Source organism: Pongo abelii, chromosome 6 (genome assembly GCF_028885655.2).
Source record: "Pongo abelii isolate AG06213 chromosome 6, NHGRI_mPonAbe1-v2.0_pri, whole genome shotgun sequence".
Taxonomy (NCBI): domain Eukaryota; kingdom Metazoa; phylum Chordata; class Mammalia; order Primates; family Hominidae; genus Pongo; species Pongo abelii.
This window is the reverse complement of record NC_071991.2, coordinates 150,278,059-150,295,303: the sequence shown is the minus strand read 5'-3', so window position 1 is coordinate 150,295,303 and position 17,245 is coordinate 150,278,059. Positions and strand designations below refer to the sequence as shown.

Sequence of the window (17,245 nt, the reverse complement as noted above, 5' to 3'; positions counted from 1 at the left end):
CTCTCAACCATATACAAAAATTAACTCAAAATGGATTAAAGACTTCAATGTAAGACCCGAAACTGTGGAACTATGAGAAGAAAATGGTAAAATGCTTTATGACATTGGTCTGGGCAAGGATTTTTTTGGACAAGACCTCAAGAGCACAGGTAACAAAAATAGATAACTGGGATTACATCAAACTAAAAATCTTCTGCATAGCAAAGAAAACAATCAACAGAGTGAAGAGACAATCTATAGAATGGGAGAAACTATTTGCAAACTATCTACCTGACAAAAGATTAATAACTGAAATATATAAAGAACTCAAACAGCAATAAAAAAACAAATAACCCAAGTGAAAAATGAGCAAAAGACCTGAATGGACATTTCTCAAAAGAAGACATACAAATGGCCAACAGGTATATGATGCTCAACATCACTAATCATCGGCGAAATGCAAATCAAACCCACAATATCAATCACCTCACCCCACTGAGAATGGCAATTATCAAAAAAGCAAAAGATAATAAGTGTTGGTGATATGTGACAAAAAGAGAACCTTTATACACTATACATGGGAATGCAAATCAGTAGAGCCATTATGGAAAACAGTATAGAGGCTCCTCAAACAATTAAAAATAGAACTACCATATGATCCAACAATCCCACTACTGGGCATATATCCAAAGGAAATGAAATCAGTATGTTAAAGAGCTATCTGCACTCCCATGTTTACTGTAGCACTATTCACAATAACCAAGATCTGGAACCAACCTACGTGTCCATTAATGGATGAATAGATAAAGAAAATGTGGCTTTATAAACAGTGGAATACTATTCAGCCATTTAAAAAAAAAGGAAACTCTGCCATCTGCCCACAACATGGATGAACCTCGAGGGCATCATGTTAAGTAAAATAAGCCAGGCACAGAAAGACAAATATCACATGGTCTCATTCATATGCAGGATCTTAAAAAGTTGATCTCATAGAGGTAGGCTGTAGAATGGTGGTTACCGGGGGCTGAGGCTGTTCGGGGATGGGAAGGACAAGGAGATGTTGGTCAAAAAATACGTAACTACAGTTAGATAGGAGAAATAAATTACAAGAGATCTAGCATACAACGAGGTGACAACAGTTAATGACGATATATTGCATTCTTAAAAAATGTAGAGTATATGTTATGTGCTCTCACCACAAAAATGATGACTATATGAGGTAATGCACTTGTTAATTAGCTAGATTTAACCATTTACAATGTATATATACTTCAAAACATCATATTATACACAATGAAAACACACAATGTTATCTGTCAATTTAAAAAATTAAAATCAGAGCCAGCTCTGGTGGCTCATGGCTCATGCATGTAATCCTAGAGACTCAAGAGGCTAAGGTAGGAGGATCGCTTGAGCTCAGGAGTTTCAGAACAGCCTGGGCAACATAGCAAGACCCCATCTCTAAAAAAGCTAAAAAATTAGCCAGGCACAATGGCACACATGCCTGTAGTCCTAGCTACTCGGGAGGATCACTTGAGCCCAGGAGGTTGAGGCTGCAATGAGCTATGATAGCCCCACTGCACTCCAGCCTGAGCAACAGAGTGAGACCCTATATCAAAAAAGTTAAAATTTTTAAAAACTGTTTTTAATTAAAAATTTTTTTTAAATCCTTGTGACTGAATTTCAGGAGAGAGTAAATAATGTTTCGAGGCCAGGCACAGTGGCTCACACCTGTAATCCCAGCCTTTTGGGTGGTCGAGACAGGCAGATTGCTTAAGTCTGGGAGTTTGAGACCAGGCTGGGCAACATGGTGAAAACCTGTCTCTACACAAAAAAAAATACAAAAACTAGCCGGGAGTCCCAGCTACTTGGAAGCCTGAGACAAGGGGAATGGGAAATTGAGGCTGCAGTGAGCCATGATCACGCCACCACACTCCAGCCTGGGTAACAGAACAGGACCCTGTCACAAACAAAACAAACAAACAAAAAAAAGTTTCTGATATGAACTAATTTCTTCAAACAGTCCAGCCAAGTTAATTTTTCTGCACAGCTACTTCATGAATGAGCACACAGACTTTGAAGTTATGAAAACCTAGGTTTGAGCCCTTACTAGTTAGCTGACTTGAGGAAAGTTATTATTAACCCTCAGTGCTCTCTCCTCTAAAATGCATATACCACTACCTATCAGGGTGGTAAGTATTAAATGGAACAATGTTTACAAAGTGTTTAGCAGAGACTGTGGTATAGAATAGTACTCAATCAACAATATTATCTATACTAAATTGGAGACCAAATCTGTGACTGGTGGAACTGAACAGGCACCCAGATACAACCATTCCAGAGAAAAACTGAGAAAAATATTATAATATGTTTATCCAGCAATTCCACTTCTAGAATTTCATTCTAGAGAAATAATCATTGAGTAAATAAAAGTATATATACAACAACACTCTTTGTAGAACTAATTATACTAGCAACAAATTGAAGGAGGAAAGTTAACTGACCTGAAATCAGAGATCAGGTAAATAAATTATATCGAATCCTTAGAAAGAGCTGCTAAGGCCGGGCGCGGTGGCTCACGCCTGTAATCCCAGCACTTTAGGAGGTCGAGGCAGGTAGATCACCTGAGATCAGGAGTTCAAGACCAGCCTGACCAACATGGTGAAACCTCATCTCTACTTAAAAATACAAAAATTAGCCAGGCATGGTGGCGGGCACCTATAATCCCAGCTACTTGGGAGGCTGAGGCAGGAGAATCACTTGAACTTGGGAGGCGGAAGTTGCAGTGAGCCGAGATCGCGCTACTGCACTCCAGCCTGGGTGACAGAGCAAGACACCGTCTCCAAAAAAAAAAAAACAAGAGCTACTAAGTTGCCTTTTAGAATATCCACAGTATGACTCCACTTCAGACAGAGTTGCACAGGTGTGTTTAATGTAAATTCAGAAAAATAAGATGGCCAGACAAAAGATTAATACTGGTTAACCATGGATGGTAGAGCTACTGGTGACTTTTGCTTCTTCTACTGGGTATATTGGTTTTTCAGCTATTAAAAAGAAGCTAAACAAACAAAATAAAAGTAAAAGCTAATCTTTTGTTTGTGAGCTAAAGCGTTTACCCTGTTACCTCTCAAAATCATTTACACCTTTAATGCCTCATTTCCAAATGAAAAGTTTTCAAGGTTATGTCAGGCTATAGAATTTTCTCAAACAGAGAGCTATTAAGCTAGCTAGAAATTTATATTAAAATTTGTTCCAAGACAAATTAGTAAACATATACAATTATTTCTAAAAGTAGATTATCTGGAATCTCCAATTTACTACAAATGAAGAATAACAACACAGCTATAAGAGTGAATTTGAGGCCAGGAGCAGTGGCTCACGCCTGTAATCCCAGCACTGTGGGAGGCCAAGGCGGGCAGATCACCTGAGGTCAAGAATCCAAGACCACCCTGGCCAACATGGTGAAGCCCCATCTGTTCTTAAAAAAAAATACAAAATACAAAAATTAGCTGGGCATGGTGGCCCATGCCTGTAATCCCAGCTACTCAGGAGGCTAAGGCAGGAGAATTGCTTGAACTCAGATGGCGGAGGTTGCAGTGAGCTGAGATGATGCCACTGCACTCCAGCCTGGGTGACAGAGTGAGACTCCAACTCAAAAAAAAAAAAAAAAAAAGAGTGAAACTGAAGCCTTTTTCTCAGAAGGGCATCTTGAGGTAACAGGATAAAAAGGTGAAAAGAAAAAGACACAGGGCAGAAACCACTTTCCCCACCTCCTTTTCTCATTCCAACTCACTGCCACATTTAAAGTCTCAAAGATATCAAATTATAAACAGTGGCACACAAGTAAAGGACAGAACTTCAGCAGAACTGAAGAAAGCACGAGTGAAGTGGAAACACTGGGGCTGAAATGAGAAGTGAAGAGGACATTGGAGACCTTGGGCTGAACATGGGCTAGAAAAGTCTTGTGGGCCACGACGACTGAGGTGATCTGTAAAAATAGATAACATCCATCTCTGACCACACCATTCAATGGCACACTGACTGACACCACACAAAACCATCTGATGTACAAGTTTGGTATTCCAAAGGGCCACTGGCCAATGTGCCAACACAAGTGACAGATCCTATCCTCTAGGCAAGATCAAACTTAATTGTGTGTGAATACAGAATTAAACTGTCAAGTCAATATAAAAGATTGTAAAGATAGCCGGGCGCAGTGGCTCATGCCTGTAATCCCAACACTTTGGGAGGCTGAGGTGGGCGGATCACAAGGTCAAGAGATCAAGACCATCCTGGCCAACATGATGAAACCCCAACTCTACTAAAAACACAAAAATTAGCTGGGCATGGTGGTGCGCACCTGTAGTCCCAGCTACTCAGGAGGCTGAGACAGGAGAATTGCTTGAACCCAGGAGGTGGAGGCTGCAGTGAGCCGAGATCACGCCACTGCACTCCAGCCTGGCGACAGAGCAAGACTCCATGTAAAAAATAATAATAATCAAAAAGAATAAAAATAAAAATAAATTAAAACACATACACACACACACACACACACACACACAAAGTACACTTCTTTTAACAACTATACAGGAAGCAACTGTATCCATGCAAGAAAATAAAAGTCTATAGAGCTTATATTCCAAATATTTTGCCTATACCTATGGAACAAGATGTGGCCCAAACAGTTCTTATGAACACAATGGAGAAATCTGTCTAAATAATCTATGTCACCCAAGCTATCTCTAGTACACCACAACATACCACAGTCCCCACTTCCACCCAGACCCAACAGTAACATGGAGCTCCTCCCCAAGTGAGTGTCAACAAAGGCCAAACGGAGAAGCTCAACTTTGACCCCCACACTGGCAATAATAAGTGGTATCCCCATTCCCCTGCTGGAGTAGTGTCAGAAAAGACTTGCTAAAACACAAAATTAAAATAAGAACCTCATAACATAATACCCAAAGTATCTAGGTTTCCACTTTAAAACTCTCACCATGGCAAAAACCAGTAACATCTCAACTGAAAAGAGAAAAGACAATGAATAGACAATGCCACCTAGATAACAGACATTATCATTATCAAACAAGGATTTTAGGAGCCATCACAAAATGCCTCAATGAGCAATCTCAAATACTCTTGACTCTTGAAACAAATGGAAAATAAAAGGAAGTCTCAGCAAGCAAATACAAAGCCACAGCAAAGAAACAAGATATAAAGACAAAACCATATGGAAATTCTAGAATTAAAAATCACAATAACTGAAATAAAAATCTTAAGAGATGGCCTCAACAGAAGAAAAGGACAGAGGAAAGAAACACTGAACTTGAAGACAGAATAACAGACATTACCCAGTCCAAACAAAAGAGAGAAAATAGACTGGAAGAAGTTAAAAAAAAAAAAAAAAAAAAACAGAGCCCAGAGTCTCAGGGACATCTGGGATATATAAGAAAAGATTTAGCATTCGTGGATTACAATTCCCAGAAGGAAAAGGGAAAGAAGGCAGGACTGGAAGGAATGCAAAGAAACAATGGCTAAAACTGCCAAATTAGGCAAGAAAAAAAAAAGGGAAGAAAAAAAAGAAATAAACTAATAGATTCAATACAGAACAAACCCCAAATAAGTTAACCCAAAACAAAACAAAACAAAATCCATTCCAAAACACATTATATTCAAACTTCTCAAAGCTAAAGACCAAAAAAAAAAAAAAAAAATTCAGCTTCCAAGGACATTTCTCATCAGAAATCTTGACACACACACACCAAAAAAAAAGGTACCACAACATTTTTGTGTGGAAGGAACTGTCCATCCAGAATTCTATGTTCAGCAAAAATATCCCCTGAGAATAGAGCAAATCAAGACTTTCCGTTGAAATAAAACTAACACAATTTGTCAACAGCACACCTACTTCAAAAGAATGGCTTGGGATGTTCAGGCAGTCTATTACTTTTTGTTTTGTTTTGTTTTGGTTTGGTTTGGTTTGGTCTGGTTTGGTTTGGTTTTGAGATGGAGTATCGCTCTGTCACCCAGGCTGGAGTGCAGTGGCACAATCTCAGCTCACTGCAACCTCCACCTCCCAGGTTCAAGCAATTCTCCTGCCTCAGCCTCCCGAAATAGCTGGGACTACAGATGCACACCACCACGCCCAGTTAATTTTTGTATTTTTAGTAGAGACAGGGTTTCACCATGTTGGCCAGGATGATCTCAATCTCTTGACCTCGTGACCCGCCTGCCTCTGCCTCCCAAAGTGCTGGGATTACAGGCGTAAGCCACCGTGCCCAGCCTATGTTTCTTTAATTAAGAAAAAATAAATAAATATTAAAAAGAATGGCTAAAGGAAGTTATCTAAAGAGAAAAGAAATGATAAAAGAAGGAATTTGGGTACATCAAGAAAAAAGAAAACAATGGAAAGAGCAAAAATATCGATCATAATTATTTTCCTTTTCCTCTTGAGTTTTCTAAATTATGTCTGGCAGTTGAAGCAAAAATTATAACTGATGTGAATCTCATGAGATTCAATGTATATCAAGGAAAGATTTAAGACAATTATATTAGAAAGGGGGGCCAGGCACGGTGGCTCACACCTCTAATCCCAGCACTTTGGGAGGCTGAGGCAAGGGGATCACCTGAGATCAGGAGTTCGAGACCAGACTGGCCAACATGGTGAAACCCCATCTCTACTAAAAATACAAAAATCAGCTGGGTGTGGTGGCGCACACCTATAATCTCAGCTACTTGGGAGGCTTGAGGCAGGAGAATCGCTTGAACCCAGGAGGCGGAGCGTGCAGTGAGCCAAGATCATGCCACTGCCCTCCAGCCTGGGAGACAGAGTGAGACTCCATCTCAGAAAAAAAAAAAAGAAAAGAAAAAAAATAGGGGTAAAGGGACCTACAGGGAGGTACGGTTTCTACATTTCATTCCAACTGGTAAAATATTGATACCAGTAGATCAAGGGGAAAATATATATATATATTCTTTTAAATAATATATAATAACTAGAACAACCACTTAACTATACAAAGAGATGTATGCAAAAACACAATAGACAGGCCAGGTACAATGGCTCACGCCTGTAATCCCAGCACTTTGGGAGGCCAAGGCGAGCAGATCACTTAAGTTCAGGAGATCAGGACCAGCCTGGCCAACATGGCAAAACCCTGTCTCTACTAAAAAATATATATAAAAATTAGCTGGGAGTGGTGGCACATGCCTGCAATCCCAGCTACTTGGGAGGCTGGGGCACAAGAATAGCTTGAACCCGGAAGCCAGAGGTTGCAGGGAACTGAGATCATGCCGCTGCACTCCAGCCTGGGTGACAGAGTGAGACTCTGTTTCAAAAAAAAAAAAAAAAAAACTATAGATAAATCGAAATGCAATTCTAAAAAAAATGTACAAATAACCCATAGAAGATAGGCAAAACAAAACAGAAAAACAAAAAACATAAGGAATAAACAGAAAAGCATAAATCAATAATTACAATAAATATAAATGGTCTAAACATACCAATTAAAAATAGATACTGGCAGAGTGCATTAAAAAATAAAACTGAACTCTGCTGTCTACAAGAAACTCTCTTCAAATGTAATGATATAAGTAGGTTGAAAGTAGAAAGATGAAAAAAGATATTCCATGCAAACATTAATCAAAAGAAAGGACCAGCAGCTATACTGCTGTAAGAAAAAGTAGTCTTTCAAGCAAAGAAAATTACCACTTATAGACAGGGACATATGATAAAGAGTCAATCCATCAAGAAGACATAGAAATCCTAAATGGGTATGCACCAAAAAACAGAGCTGCAAAATATGTGAAGCAAAAACTGATGGGGAAAAAAATATACAAATCCACAATTTTAATTGTAAACTTCAATGCCTCTCTCTCAACAATTAATAGAACAAGTACACACAAAATAAGCAAGAATATCAAAGAATTCAACAATGCCATCAACCTATAGGCTCTAACTGACATTTTTATAGAACGCTCTGCCAAACAAGAAGAGAAATCACATTGCTTTCAAGTGTCCATGCAGCTTACACTAAAATAAACCTTATGTTGGACCATAAAACAAACCTCAATAAATGTAAAAGAATTTAAGTCATACAGAGTGTATTTTCGGACTACAATAAAACTAACCCAGAAATCAGTAACAAAAAGATAAAGAGAAAATCTCCTACACAGTTGGAAATTTAAAAACACAGTTGTAAGAATCCATAGTCAAAGAGGAAGTTTCAGAGAAACTAAAAAATACATTAACAGGATGAAACGAAAATATGTCAAAATTGGGGGGAATGACACATCTAACGCAGTGCTAATAAGGAAAAATTTAGCACTAAATGCTCATATAAGAAAAGAGTCTCAAACTGATAATCTATGACCCCACCCCACCTTAAGAATCTAGAAAAAGAAAAGCAAAATAAACCCTAGGCGAGCAAAAGGAATGAAATGATGAAGGTAACAGCAGAAATCACTGACAAACAGGAAATTTGAGAAAAATCAATGAATCAAAAAGCTAGCTCATCAAAAATAAAAACTTTGTGAAAAACTCTGTGAAGGTAAAAAACCAAGCTACTGACTGGAAGAAATTATTATAAACCACATATTTGACCAATGGACTTATATCTAGTATATATAAACAACTCATAGTGAGATATCATCTCTACAAAACTTTAAAAATTTAAAAATTAACCAGGTGTGGTGGTGCACACCTGTAGTCCCAGCTACTCAGGAGGCTGAGGTAGGAGGAGCACTTGAGCCCAGGAGTTCAAGGCTGCACTGAGCTGCAATTGTGCCACTGCACTCCAGCCTGGACAACAGAGAGAGACCCTGTTTCTAAAAAATATAAATTTTAAAATACAATTAAAAATAAAGAACTCTCAAAACACAACAGTAAAAATATAAATAGTCAAATTTAAAAATGAACAAAATACATGAAAAGGCATTTCCAGGAAGATGACATTCAGGTGGCAAATAAGCACATAAAAAGATGTTTGACATCAGTAGCCATTAAGGAAATGAAAATGATGAGAAATCATCACACACTTACTTGATCAGATAAATATAAAATAGTGACCGGGCACAGTGGCTCACACCTATAATCCCAGCACTTTGGAAGGCCGAGGCAGGTGGATCACTTGAGGTCAGGAGTTTGAGACCAGCCTGGCCAACATGGTGAAAACCCACCTCTACTAAAAATACAAAAATTAGCCGGGCCTGGTGGCGGGCACCTGTAATCCCAGCTACTCAGGAGGCTGAGGCAGGAGAATCGCTTGAACCCAGGAGGCGGAGGTCGCAGTAAGCCGAGATCATGCCACTGCACTCCAGCCTGGGCGACAAAGCGAGATTCTGTCTCAAAAAAAAGGCACACATTGTATGAGTAGTAGCATTACTGCTGAGTAGTATTTAGTGTATGATGTACCACCATCAGTTTAAATATTAATCTATTGAGGAACATGTATTATGGAGATGATAAGATTATAGAGATGGAAACAGAGTAGTGGTTAAGAACAGTGGAGGGAGAGGAGTAAGTGTAATTATACAGGAATAGCACCAGAGAGATCTTGGTAGTGAGAAAATAATTCTGTAACTTTATCACAGTGGTAGTTCAAGGAATCTACAGGTAGAATTACAATGACATAGAACTATACACACACACTGTACCAACATCCGTTTCCTGGGGCTGGTCTGTTTTTGTTTTTATTTTTTAGAGACAGGGTCTCACTTCTGGTTATAATATTACACTACAATTCGTAAGATGTAACCTTTGGGGCAAAATAGGAAAAGTGTACACAGGATCTCTCTAAACTATCTTTGCAACTTCCTATTAATCTGTAATTATTTCAAAATAAAATATTTTAAAGACAGAGTTTATAAATGACTTAAACTAGAAAATAAAACACTTCAGCTGTAATGATGAATCAAAACTAACAAGATTAAACTTAATAATAAAGAACAATGGGCCGGCACAGTGGCTCACGCCTGTAATCACTTTGAGAGACTGAGGCAGGCGGATAGCTTGAGGCCAGGAGTTCAAGACCAGACTGGGCAACACAGTGAAACCCTGTCTCTATTAAAATTACAAAAATCAGCCGGGCATGGTGGCACACATCTGTAATCCCAGCTACTTAGGAGGCTGAGACAGAATTGCTTGAACCCAGGAAGTGAAGGTTGCAGTGAGCCGAGATCGTGCCACTGTACTCCAGCCTGGGCGACAGAGCAAGACTCTGTCTCAAAAAAAAGGAACAATTCTTTTTTTTAACAAGCTCTGCAGTTAAAAAAAAATTTGTTTGGGTATAGGATTATAGGATGTGGGTAACCAAGAAAAGACATGACTACTTTCCTAAATGCCAAAAAAGTCATCTGAGGGCAATCTAAGGAAGGTTATCAAGAAGAGTGTATCTAAGGACTTAAGACACAGATACTTCAGAACATTTGCTACAACAGTTGAGAGACACAACAATAGTAATTTTTTTAATCCAGTATATTTCTCAAAAGACTGTTAGATATTTTTACTAAAGCTTGAAGGAATAAACAATTCCTATCTTATGCAAACTGTTCCAGAGAATAAAAAAAGAAAGCTAACAAACTCATTTTATGAAGCCCATATAATCCTGATACACAACCAGACAAAAACAAGAAATCAGAATTACAGTCCAATCTCACTTTTGAATACTGATGCAAAGTTCTCAAATAAATATTTGCAATTACAGTTCAGCATGTACTCATATTTCATAGCCAAGTAGGATTTATCCCAAAAATGAAATAATTGTTCAAGCTGGACACGGTGGCTCATTCCTGTAATCCCAGTGCTCTGGGAGGCTGAGGCAGGAGGATCACTTGAGGCCAGGAGTTTGAGACCAGCCTGGGCAACAAAGAGAGACCCCCATCTCCACAAGAAGAAAAAAAAGAAAAGAAATAACTGTTCAATATTCGAAAATGTATTAAAGTAACTCCTCCTATTAAGAGTAGGTGGGGTGGCTCACACCTATAATTTTAGCACTTTGAGAGACCAAGATGGGAAGATTATGTGAGCCCAGGAAGTTCGAGACCAGGACAGGCAATACAATGAGACCCCATCTCTATGAAAAATTTAAAAATTAGCCAGACATGATGGCTCCCATGTGTGGTCCCAGCTACTTGGGAGGCTGAGGTGGGAGGATCTCTTGAACCTGGAAAGTCAAGGCTGCAGTGAGTCATGATCAAGCCACTACACTCCAGCCTTAAAGTACAGTGTCTCAAAAAAAAAAAAAAGAAAGAAAGAGCACAGATGTCCAAAACCATATGATCATCTCAATAACAGAAAAACCTTGACTAAATGTCAATACTCACTGTCATTCATGATTTTTTTAATTAAAAAAAAAACCCTCGGATTAAACTAGGAATAGAAGAGCACTGTATTAATCTGAAAAAGCATTTCCACAAAAACCTACAGTAATCACTAGTAGAGTACTATAATAAAATCTCACTCTCTTTAAAGTCAGAAAGTCAAAAAAGTACCTGCTGTCTGCAGTTCTGATCACTCTTTTAATAGACGTTCTAGCCAACACAGCAACACCAAGAAAAGAAACATGAAGTGCTAGAATTGGAAGAGACAAAATAACCACTATTTCAAGGCAATACAATAGTCTGCATAGAAAACTTTAAAGAATCTGCAGACTATTAAATAAGAGAGGTCAATAAAGGTTGTTGGATTAAAAAAAAATCTTACAAACCTTAGCAACATTCCCATATGCTGGCAATAATGAATTAGAAAACATAATTTTTAAAATATTTTGACGACAGCAACAAAAACATAAAGTTACCTAAAAATAAAGCTAGCAAAAACTATGTAAGAGTTGTTTTGGGGTTTTGCTTGTTTTTGAGACAAGGTCTCACTATGTCACCCAGGCAGGAGTGTAGTGGCGCAATCACAACTCACTCCAGCCTCAATCTCCTGGGCTCAAGCAATCATCCCACCTCAGCCTCCCAAGTAGCTGGGACCACAGGTCAGTGTCACTACACGTAGCTAATTTATTTTTATTTCTGGTAGAGACAGGGTCTCACTATGTTGCCAAGACTGGTCTCAAACTCCTGGGCTCAAGCAATCCTCCCATCTCGGCCTCCCAAAGTGCTGCAATTACAGGTGTGAGCCACTGTGTCCGGCCCTCTGTGTCTGAGTGTAAGGGCTTTTTTGTTGTTGTTGTTGTTGTTTTGAGACAGCGTCTGGCTCTGTTGCCCAGGCTTGAGTGCAGTGGCACGATCTCAGCTCAATGCAACCTCCACCTCCCAGGGTCAAGCAATTCTCATGCCTCAGCCTTCCAAGTAGCTGGGATTACAGGCACACGCCACCACATCCGGCTAATTTTTGTATTTTTTAGTAGAGACAAGGTTTCACCATGTTGGCTAGGCTGGTCTCTAACTCCTGGCCTCAAGTGATCCGCCCACCTTAGCCCTCCCAAAGTGCTGGGATTACAGGTGTGAACCACTGCGCCTGGCCTGTAAGAACTTTTTAAAGAATACTTTAAGGCCAGGCACAGTGGCTCACTCCTGTAAGCCCAGCACATTGGGAAGCTGAGGTGGGCGAATCACAAGGTCAGGAGTTCAAGACCAGCCTGGCCAACACAGTGAAACCCCATCTCTACTAAAAATACAAAAATTAGCTGGGCATGGTGGTGTGCACCTGCAGTCCCAGCTACTCGGGAGGCTGAGGCAGGAGAATCGCTTGAACCTGGGAGGTGGATACTGCAGTGAGCTGAGACTGTGCCACTGCACTCCAGCCTGGGCAACAGAGCAAGACTCCATCTCAAAAAAAAAAATACTTTAGAACATTAGAACATTACTGAAAAACACAAGAGACATGAATAAACAATAAAACACATATACCATCTTCAAGGATAGGAATACTCAATTCCTAGCCACAAAAGTCAAATTTGATGTCAAATTTTTCCCCAATTAATCTATAAATAATAATCAAGGCCAGGCACAGTGGCTCACACCTGTAATTCCAGCACTTTGGGAGGCCAAGGCAGGAAGATCATGAGGTCAGGAGTTCCAGACCAGCCTGGCCAACATAGTGAAACCCCATCTCTACTAAAAATACAAAAATTAGCTGGACGTGGTGGTGGGCACCTGTAATCCCAGCTACTCAGGAGGCTGAGGCAGGAGAATCATTTGAACCTGGGAGGCAGAAGGTGCGATGAGCAAAGATCACACCATTGCACTCCAGCCTGGGCAACAAGAGCAAAACTCCATCCCAAAAAAATAAAAATAATAATAATAATAATCAAAACCCCATTATAATTTTCATGGAACTTAAGCTGATTCTAAAATGTACACTAAAGAGTAAGAGCCAAAGCTATTCTGAGAAAAAAAATGAGTAGGAATCGAACGCACTAGATTAAAACATGATAAAGTAATAGCGTTTAACACTGTGAGTATGGAACATATGGAACACAGATAAATACACCAATGAAACAAAATAAAGACACCAAAAATATTCCCAAGCATAAAAGGTACCTCAGTATGATCAAAGAGGTGTGCCAAATGGGAATGCACTCTTTAATAAATAGTGTTGGGACAACTAGCCTTCCACATGGAAAACAAAATTATCTATCTCCTTCACACCATACTCACAAGTTAACTTAAAATTTTCTTAGAAAAAATATAGAAAGTCTTTATAACTTTGGAGAAGAAATGCATTTTTTAAACAGAAAAAAATTATAAAAGAAAAAGACTGAAAAGTATTACTATATCAAAATTTTAAATTTCTAGATGATAAAAGATAATTTTTTAAAATGTCGCAGAATAAAAAAGTATCTGCAAAAAATTCATATTTAACCTCTACAAAGAGTTCCTATAATTCCATTTTAAAATGCAATAGAAAAATGGGCAAAGATATGAACAGGCAATGAAAGGTGCTCAACTGTACCAGTAATCTGAGAAATGGAAATTTTTTGAATGAGCCATCATTTTACATTCATTAGACTGACCAAAATATAAGTCACAAAATACCAATTATCAAGGATGTACAAAACAGAAACTCACACACTGCTGATGGGAATTCCATCAGGACAGCCTCCTGGAGGAGCAACGTGGCAATACCTAATAAGGTGTTGCCTAAGGATGAAGGGGTGTACACTCTGTGACAAAACAATTCAATTTCTGATTATTTCCTCTCAGGAAACTAGTAGATATGGATAAGGAGATTTTTACTGCACCATTTTATATAACAGAGAACTGTGAAAAATGCCCAAAAGGAAAAAAATTTTTGTATAATCACGTTAGAATTCTGATGTAGATCTGTATGTATCAGCACTGACACATGATAAAAACATAATATTGAGGGCTTTTCTTTTTAAAGACCATGCAGAAAGTTAGTTACAGTGTGATACCATATTGGAAATGTTTGAACTCACAAAACAATGTATCTTTGTATGTGTAATATACAGATAAAAATGGAGTAGAAACACAACCAGAAAATATCCACCAGAGGAAAGAAAGAGGGAAAGAAGAGGGGGCTGATACTCAACCTATAATGTGTCATTTATTCATTTCCTGATATGGAGATGAAATATGCAGTAATGCTGACGTGTTCATTCTTGGTGGTGAGTCCATGGGTTTTTTGTGTGTGGGTTTTTTTTTTTTTTTTTTTTGAGACAGAGCCTCACTCTGTCCCCCAGGCTGGAGTGCAGTGGTGCAATTTCGGCTCACTGCAACCTCCACCTCCCAGGTTCAAGTGAGTCTCCTGCCTCAGCCTCCCGAGTAGCTGGGATTACAGGCGCCCGCCACCATGCCGGGTTAATTTTTGTATTTTTAGTAGAGACGGGGTGTCGCCATTTTGGCCAGGCTGGTCTCAAATCCCTGACCTCCGGTGATTCACCCACCTTGGCCTCCCAAAGTGTTAGGATTACAGGCGTGAGCCACCGCGCCTGGCCCATTGTTATATTTTCTATCTGCAGCCTAACTCTCTTCCGTGGGCCTTAAACCTCTTCACACCTGAACTCTTCCAATACTGAAAGTCTAAAATGTGCGCCCTTTTTCTCAGCCCCTCGCTGCTCCTCCTCCAGCCTCTTTCTACACCACACATTCTCTGATCACCACACATTCTCCTCCTGAAGCTGCGGCAGGACCACCAATATCCTCCAACAACTTAAGAAAAAAAAGTAGGGAAAAACTTTCTTCAAGCAACCAAGCAAATTCTGCACAGAAGCTCCAACAAACCAGACATAAGCAGAGCTGTCCCTGGAGGCAGGGACAGGGCTTGAGGATTCTCTAGTCCAGTGGGCCAGGCCCCAGAGAGAAGCCTCAAAAACAGTCTGAAAATTCCTGATATGCAAAATAAAAACAGAATTCCTTAAGAGGACACTTGCAAGTCCCTCGCCACCCAGTCCTTCTCCACAGGTCATCTCCACCTCCTGGCGCTCTCCCCACCATCCCACAGCACCCCTGCTTCTCCACTCCCTCACAGCGCCTCACCTCCATGCCACGCAGAGAAAGTCTTGCTCCAGCACTCACCACACATCCAGACACTTGCACAAAATGGTTCCACTCCCAGCCCCAAGACACGCAGCAGGCCAACTGTCCACGGTGACCCAGGCCCTCACTTCCACATCTCAGTATCCTCGCTTCTGCCCGAACATCTTCTAACCTTGACTCCTGGGGCCTCTCTCTCTCTCGCAACAAACTCAGCTCAACAATGTAACTGTTCTTCTACTCCCACCTCTTTGACATTTGTATTATCCTCCCAGCTTCTGCGACTGCTAAGGTTCTGATAGCTGCAGTCTGAGAGCTCTCCTGCTTTTTGACAGTGAATGAAATCCTGATAATAACTGTCTTCGCTTCCCGTCTCTATTAATGATGACAGGTTAAATGGGGCAGCCAACTGAATGCTACCGACAGCTTTAAATGGCAACACATTAAAGCAAAAGGTGCAAGGTCAGCCTTTTATAGCTGCGCACTTAACAAGGTTAAAATCTAATCTTCTGCTTTGAAAAGTCAGGGAGTTCAATTTATCAACTCAGCATGGAATGATCGGGTTCTGGGGCATTCACATTAATGAAATTCACACAAGACTGATTCATTCTACAGAACACCAATTGTCATGGACTGAACCGTGTCCCCACAGAATTCACTATGCTGAAGCCCTAACCCTCAATGTGACTGCATTTGGAGACGAAACTTTTAGGGAGGTGGTTAGGGTAAACGTGGGGTCCCCATCAATAAGAGTGGTGGCCTTATAAGAGAAAGAGACACCAGCGAGGTCCCCAGCAACCCCACACACTGACACAGTGATGAGACCATGGGAGGACACAGAGAGAAGGCGGCCCTCTGCAGGCCGTGGAGAGAGGCCTCACCAGAAACCAACCCTGACACACCTTGATCTTGGACTTCCAACCTCCAGACTATGACAACATTAATTTCCCCAGTCTTTAGTATTTTGTTATGGCGGCCCAAGCACACTAAGACACTCATTTCTGAATTCAAAATGAGGACACAGCAGACCAATCATGCCTGTTCAGGATAACCCATTCATGGCAGCAGAGCGTTTAGATCTAGAAAATCACATTCATGCCCAGTTTTTCAGCAAGCAAGGAACTGGAATGAGGTTACTTAAATGTTCTCAAAAAATCTGGAGTCCACTTTCTAGTGATGTGAATACCCACATTCACCAAATACAGCTTTAGCCCTCCCCTCAATAAACACTAATCAAGCACCTTCTCTCCAGCTGTTTTTTCTCTGTCCACGTTCCCCACTGCTCACAAAGCCTGTTATTACAACATCGTGGCCCCCTAAAAACTTACAATTTCTAAAATCACAACTTATCTTATGAGAGCTACATGTAGAGAACAGAGTTTCATTTACTCTTGATTAATACATCCTACTCTTTAGCAAACTGTTTCCAAATAATAACCTGAAATACAGATAGTTCCAGGGAATCCTATCTTTTTTTTTTTTTTTTTTTTTTTGTTTGAGATGGAGTTTCGCTCTTGTCACTCAGGCTGGAGTGCAGTGGCACGATCCCGGCTCACTGCAACCTCCACCCCCCGGGTTCAAGTGATTCTTCTGCCTCAGCCTCCCGAGTAGCTGGGATTACAGGTGCCTGCCACCACACCCAACTAATTTTTGTATTTTTGATAGAGACAGGGTTCCAACATGTTGGCCAGGCTGGTCTCAAACTCCTGACCTCAGGTGATCCACCCGCTTCAGCCTCCCAAAGTTCTGGGATTACAGGCATGAGCCACCACGCCCAGCCGAGAATCCTATCCTTTAACAACCGACTAACCTCAGGAAGACT

The 17,245-nt window shown here is 40.2% G+C and overlaps 1 protein-coding gene across 5 annotated transcripts in view; it reads right to left on the bottom strand.

The window, feature by feature from the left end:
- Window positions 1–17,245, bottom strand: part of ACTR3B (actin related protein 3B) — a 1,031,695-nt gene that overhangs the window by 990,438 nt on the left and 24,012 nt on the right. The gene's annotated exons all lie outside the window — the stretch shown is intronic.